At 37.2% G+C, this 6,866-nt stretch overlaps 2 pseudogenes; both read left to right on the plus strand.

Annotated features, from left to right (window-relative positions):
• The first annotated feature begins 156 nt into the window (after positions 1 to 156).
• On the plus strand, positions 157 to 1,247 carry LOC129300481 (protein kinase PVPK-1-like; annotated as a pseudogene).
• Positions 1,248 to 2,336: 1,089 nt separating this feature from the next.
• LOC129300482 (protein LOW PHOTOSYNTHETIC EFFICIENCY 1, chloroplastic-like) lies at positions 2,337 to 4,736 on the plus strand (annotated as a pseudogene).
• Positions 4,737 to 6,866: the final 2,130 nt, after the last annotated feature.

Here is a 6,866-nt window from a genome sequence, read left to right on the forward strand (position 1 = left end):
ATTTTATCAAATTTACACTAACCTCCCTTCTATTTTGGGAATTTACAAATCGCCTTTGAAAGGAAATTGGTCCGGCAACTTACTCCAATTACAAAATTTTTGACAGAAAGATCATCCTTGATCTATATGCATATTAGTTTGAATAGATTGGACAAGATGAGAGAGGTTCCACCAAAAGTGTTTGGAATTTCACCAATATGCACTGTGCTGCGCAGGTTCTATGTGGCAGAGGTGCTTCTTGCTTTGGAGTACCTGCACATGCTGGGGATCATCTACCGAGACCTTAAACCTGAGAATGTTTTAGTGAGGGAAGATGGTCACATAATGCTGTCAGATTTCGACCTCTCTCTGAGGTGCACTGTCAGCCCAACTCTAGTAAGATCATCAAACCCTTCCATGAAGACAAAAAGCTCAAGATACTGTACTCCACCAGCTTGCATTCAACCCACTTGTGTAATGCAGCCAGATTGCATCCAACCTGCATGTTTCACACCCCACCTACGATCCGGAAAGTCCAAGAAAGAAAAAAAGTTGACAGCCAGATATGAAATGCATCAGCAGGTGGCCCCTCTTCCTGAGCTTATTGCAGAGCCAACAAATGCACGTTCGATGTCCTTTGTGGGCACTCATGAGTACTTGGCTCCAGAAATTATCAAAGGAGAAGGGCAGGCAGTGCTGTGGACTGGTGGACTTTTGGGATATTCTTATATGAGCTTCTGTTTGGGAGAACGCCGTTCAAAGGTTCAGTAACTCGAGCAACTCTGCTCAATGTGGTGGGCCAGCCCTTGAGATTTCCAGAATCACCTGGTGTCAGCTTTGCTGCTAGAGACTTGATAAGGGGTTTGCTTGTGAAAGAGCCACAGCATCGTCTTGCTTACAGACGTGGAGCTACCGAAATCAACAACATCCATTCTTTCAGAACGTTAATTGGGCACTCATTCGTTGCACTCATCCTCCAGATGTCCCCAGACAGGCCATGAAAGCAGCTGCCACTGGTTTAAAGCCTTCCTATGGTAAATATTTAGATGTTGATTACTTTTAAACCCTGAGAGCCTAGTCGGCTTCTCCTTTTTCTATGTAGATAGCCACCAAAGAATTGTATGTCACAACATTAGGAGTGATTCCTGCTTGAGCCATTTCATTCATAATTGTTTCCATTTCTGCAAATTGTTGAGACTTGATACTGTTTGCCTGCATCCAACAGACTGTTATATATGGAAAGATTTGGGCTGAAACAACCATTTGTATATGATTGGATTCTGACCATGTTCTCAAAAATTACTGGGAAAAAATTTCTAATTTCCCTCCATCTGAACAGCCTTGGTTGTGGTTTTTCCTAATCACTATAGTGGTCCTTAATCACCTATGCAATTCTTTTTCAATTAATAGTTTGTAACGTGCTCATAGCCCTGTTTAATTCACAGGTTTTCATTTTAACTTCTGTCTTTTTCAATTAATATTTAACGTGATTGTCGCTTCAATAACGATATAAAAACAACTGTGCTATTAAAATTTGCAATGTCGCCCGATATTTCCCGCTTCCATGTCTTTTACATGCATACATAAATAAATATAAATATAGCGGGAAATGATAATTTGGGCCAATACGTGAATTTAATTCTAGATTAAAAATTTTCAAAATTTTAATAAAGTACCTTTGGTTCTTAAGAATTTAATATAAAATCACGTAATTATCTTTTTCCTAACAATTAATTTTGAATTTTGACCATATAATAATTTGTAATTGATTTTCAAAATTTAACATGAAATGCTTTAGAGAGTAAGGATAATTATATAATTTTATTAGATTATTCAGTACCAAGGGTTTTTTTGAAGTTTTAAAAAATTTTATCTCTAAAATTAAATTCATGTATTGGTCTCCAAAACTTCATTCCCCAGTATATTTATATCTTTTTATACATATTTATACTTCGATTCCCTCTTCCGCGTATTGCTTCCGGCCTTTCGGGTTTTCGCTTTCAAGCAATACGATTCATTCATTTCGATCAATGGTTGCAAGAAGGCCACGACCTGCTCCCGACAAACATCCTAGCCTGCTGAAACTCACCCGAAGCTCTCTCCTACCGAAGGACAGGATCGTAGGATTGAGATTTGAGAGCAACCCAATGAGCTAAATCTAAATGAATTTCATAGCACGAGCAATCTTCATTGATTAATTCACCAAAGATTCGTAAATCTAGAACAAAGTATTTCGAGCTTCAGTTGCTGTTCTCATCCATTTCTGCTTCCCCCAGAAAAGCTATCATAAGCAGAAATATTTTGCTTTTCCTGCTGCGAGTAAGATTTTTTTGAGTTGGGTTTTTGTTTTAATCGTTGCTTTTCAATTTCATAGAAAGAAATATGCAAACTTTAAGTGCTTGGTCCTCAAATGGCAGCTACTGTTTAGTTCCTCCTTTGAGCGTTGAGGTAGATTATTATTTCTATATCTGTGCGACAATTAGAAGGAACAAGAAGTTGGGTCCTGTTTTTGCTGTTTCTCGGAGTAGAATTATAGGTGATTTTGACTCTTCGAGAAATTCCAGAGTTAATAGAAGTGATGCTTGCAGTGGAATCCGGAATTCCAGAGTAAAATTTAAGTTCGCTCCCCTTTTCAAAACGAAGAAGAATGATATTGGATTCTTAGCTCCCTTGGCATGGGCATTGGAGGACCAAGCTGTTGGGGAGAATACTGATTCCATGAACGATTCATCACTTGACAATGACAGAGATGGTTTAAACTGTTTAAATTTGGATGAAGTTCAATACAGTAATCATGAGCAACAAATGCGAGAAGAGAATGACACTAAGATTGATGTTCGAGCACTTGCATTCAGCTTGCAGTCTGCTAAGACTGTAGACGAAATGGAGGCAATTCTTACGGACAAGGGGGAATTGCCACCTCAGGTATTCAACCATCATAAGAGGTTTTGGTAAGGAAAGAAAATGGATTCTGCATTAATTCTTATGAATTTTTTGAAGAGGAAAAAGACTGAAACCGATGGTTCTTTCAGCTCAAATCTTTTCATATATAATAGTCTGTTGGGTGCAGTCAAACAGTCTCAACAATTTGCAGAAATGGAAACGATCATGAATGAAATGGATCAAGCAGGAATCACTCCTATGTTGTGACATATAATACTTTGATGGCTATCTACATAGAAAAAGGAGAAGCCAGCAAGGCCCTCAGTGTTTTTTGAGGAAATCCATAATAAGGGCCTCACTCCATCTGCAGTATCCTATTCTCAAGCCTTGCTGGCTTATAGAAGAATGGAAGATGGACATGGAGCTTTAAATTTCTTCGTTAAATTTGGAGAAAAATACCGTCTAGGTGAAATAGGAAAAGATGATGATGGGGAAGATTGGGAGACTGAGAACATCAAGCTCGAAAAGTTCACAATCCGTGTTTGCTATCAGGTAATGCGCCGTTGGCTTGTCAACAATGATAACTTGAGCAATAGAGTTTTTACAGCTGCTGGATGATATGGATAAAGCGGGGATTCCACCAGGCCGATCAGAACTTGAGAAGCTTGTATGGGCCTGTACCCGTGAAGACCATTACACGGTAGCAAAAGAGCTGTACAGCAGGATAAGAACTAGGCATAACGAAATCAGCTTGTCTGCCTGCAACCATGCAATTTGGTTGATGGGGAAGGCCAAGAAGTGGTGGGCAGCTTTGGAGATATATGAGATTTATTGGACAAAGGGCCAAAGCCTAATAACTTGTCATATGAGTTAATAATGTCACACTTCAATGTTCTTCTAAGTGCAGCTAAGAAAAGGGGGATTTGGAGATGGGGTGTCAGGTTGCTAAACAAGATGGAAGATAAAGGTCTGAAACCTGGAAGCAAGGAATGGAACGCGGTTCTTGTGGCCTGTTCTAAGGCTTCAGAACTACTGCAGCTGTGCAAATATTTAAGAGAATGGTGGAAAATGGTGAAAAACCTACTATCATTTCCTATGGGGCATTACTCAGCGCTCTGGAAAAGGGAAAGCTCTACGATGAGGCCATTCGAGTGTGGGATCATATGATCAAAGTTGGGGTTGAGCCAAATGCATATGCCTACACAATTATGGCTTCAATTCATACTGCCCTGGGAAATTTTAACAGAGTTGGTGACATCATTTCCGAGATGGTAGCATTGGGAATTGAGCTCACGGTAGTCACATACAACGCAATAATCAGTGGCTGTGCACGGAATGGCATGGGCAGTGCAGCCTATGAATGGTTTCACAGGATGAAAGTTCAGAAGATCACTCCCAATGAGATAACTTATGCAATGCTAATTGAGGCTCTTGCTAAGGATGGGAAGCCAAAGTTGGCATTTGAGTTGTACATGAGAGCACAAAATGAGGGCCTTCATCTATCTTCGAAACCTTATGATGCTGTGTTGGAGTCTTCACAGGCTTATGGAGCTACAATTGACTTGAGTCTATTAGGACCACGTCCTCCAGAAAAGAAGAAGAAGGTGCAAATTAGAAAGACACTGACTGAATTCTATAACTTGGCAGATGTTCCCAAGAAAAGCAAACCATTTGATAGGAGTGAAATATATCACTCTCAGACAGAAGGGAGTGAATCAGTCATTTAGTACTATGATATTTTATCATTGTCAATTGTTGTTTTGTAAGTTTGTATATTTTGCTCTGAAACCAGCTTGAGCTCTTTGTATTCTCAGATCAAGAAAGAAGAAAAGAAGTGCAGTTTATTCTGCCTTTCCTCTTTGTTAAGTAAATAAGAGATGTGATAGTTCCTCTGGAAAATGTAGTTCTAGATCGAGCCTTGCTCAAATGTTTGGAAGCCAATTGACGTGCCTTTCTTTGTTCATAATTGAGCCGCTTGTGCTTTTGAAACTGAATGTCAAATATGCAAGATAGTCCCTAGCTCTTCATTCCTACCGCTTCCATTTTCATAAAAATCTTCATAAAAGTCACAATAATTAATCACACAAAGGATATTTTGATTTTTGAAAGCAACTACTAATACGTACCTCTTGCCTATGTTCATGATCTTCTTCATATTTCTGTGAGTAATTGGAATAGTCATCCATCTTAACCCAACAGGATAAGAATCACTTTAATTGAAAAGTACAATTTTCCTTTATAGGAAACCTTTTAAACTAACTCTCGTAAATTTTCAAATCATGAGATATGGTTTTATCTAACTTTCAAACCCAGAATCTCAATTAAATCTGAGATAATATTGGCATTCAAATGAAAGAGCCACGGCATGGTGTTGCTTGCAGGCGTGGAGCTACAGATATCAAACAACATCCATTTTGACAACGCCCATATATGCATCTATTCCTCTCTCTCCAAAAGCCTGTGTTATGGGTATTTAACCTGCTTGTTATCTCGTCCTTGATCCATTCACCACTAGGCTGAGGATCATACTAACCAAATATTATTGAAAATGATCCAAAACTTAGAGACAAGTGCTGAAATAGAGCACTAGTGTCTTCTGGTTCAGTTGAGGGTTGAGAATAGAAACCAACACTTTCAGAAAACATTAGCGTCAATGGACAGTGTTATTGTGTAGCAAATACAAGCCAAAATGGTAGAGGGGTCCTTTCCACGCTTTCCAGCTAAAAAAACCGATTCGGCAATTTAAAACACGTTTAGCTAGCTCTATAAAGATATCTAAAACAATAAAATAATCGCCCCCAAAATTTTTACTTGATAGTACGTCTCCAAGTCGCTTTCCATCTTCTCCTGATTTAATCAGGACTTAGGGGCATCCTTACTTTATAGTCAGAATCAATTAATTAGCATTAATACTTTAATTTCTCACGGGAGTGTTTGAACGGTTTCCAGACACTGAAAAGCCTATCCAATCCAATTAATTGAAAAATTCCGGTTGTCCTCAGCTCTTTAATTTCTTGATGCTACTTTTCGATAATATACTAATAACCAATTTCATAAACACGCAATAATACGTCACTCCAGCTCAAATTTGATAATATTGTGATTTTTTTTTCAATGAAAAGGTTTGTCAACTCTGAAGGCCGTAGTGGCTAGGCTCAAATTGGCATAATGTTGTAACATAAATTATTCCAAGTTTTGCCTTATTAAGATCTTTTATTGGATGTGTCTGTCACTTTCATTTGTAAAAGATGAAATCTTGAAGATGTATTTCTTGTGGAAAGCCAGAGACCCTTTGAGAAGTAATTTTGAATTCAGATTACCAGTACTCTATGCTTTTTTTTTTTTAATTTATACGAATATAAAAATAGTAGGAAAAATCTTAGTGATGATCCTTTGACTAAACTTTATTTCAGTCAAAGTCTTATAAATTCTAAAATTTTATTGTATATGTGAATGACTAAAATACAATTAAAGAACTAATTGAAATGATTTTATTATCCTTGGTAAAGCTAGACACATGAATAACTTGTGTAGAAAATTAACAACTGCCGTAAGAAAAATGAACAATTAACGTAGGTGAAATATATAACTTTCGTTATAGTATAAATATAAATTTACAACTCTTATTCCACTATGTCAATTGTTCATTTTTTCATGTGCTTAATTTCACTTATGTATATTCATAATGATATTATGTTGTTAATGAGATTTGCAAATTCCACATATATCAGTTGTTTATTTTTCATTTATTAGTTGTTAATTTCTTTACTGAGTTATTTATACATCTAGTTTCACCGAAATAATAGGATCATTTTAGTTAGTTCTTTATTTCATTTCAGTCTCACACATGTGAAAATTTTCAAAATTTTAGAGGCTTTACTGCAATTAAATATGATCAAAATGTCCTCACAAAATTTTCAAGAGTAGTATTAGTTTACGTTCAAAGTCATCTTCTTCAGCCATAGAGCTCTTCAGAGTTCAAACTATAATTCTAAGGAAAGTTA

Source organism: Prosopis cineraria, unplaced genomic scaffold (genome assembly GCF_029017545.1).
Source record: "Prosopis cineraria cultivar Desert tree isolate PC_DT_omini unplaced genomic scaffold, ASM2901754v1 PC1613, whole genome shotgun sequence".
NCBI lineage: Eukaryota > Viridiplantae > Streptophyta > Magnoliopsida > Fabales > Fabaceae > Prosopis > Prosopis cineraria.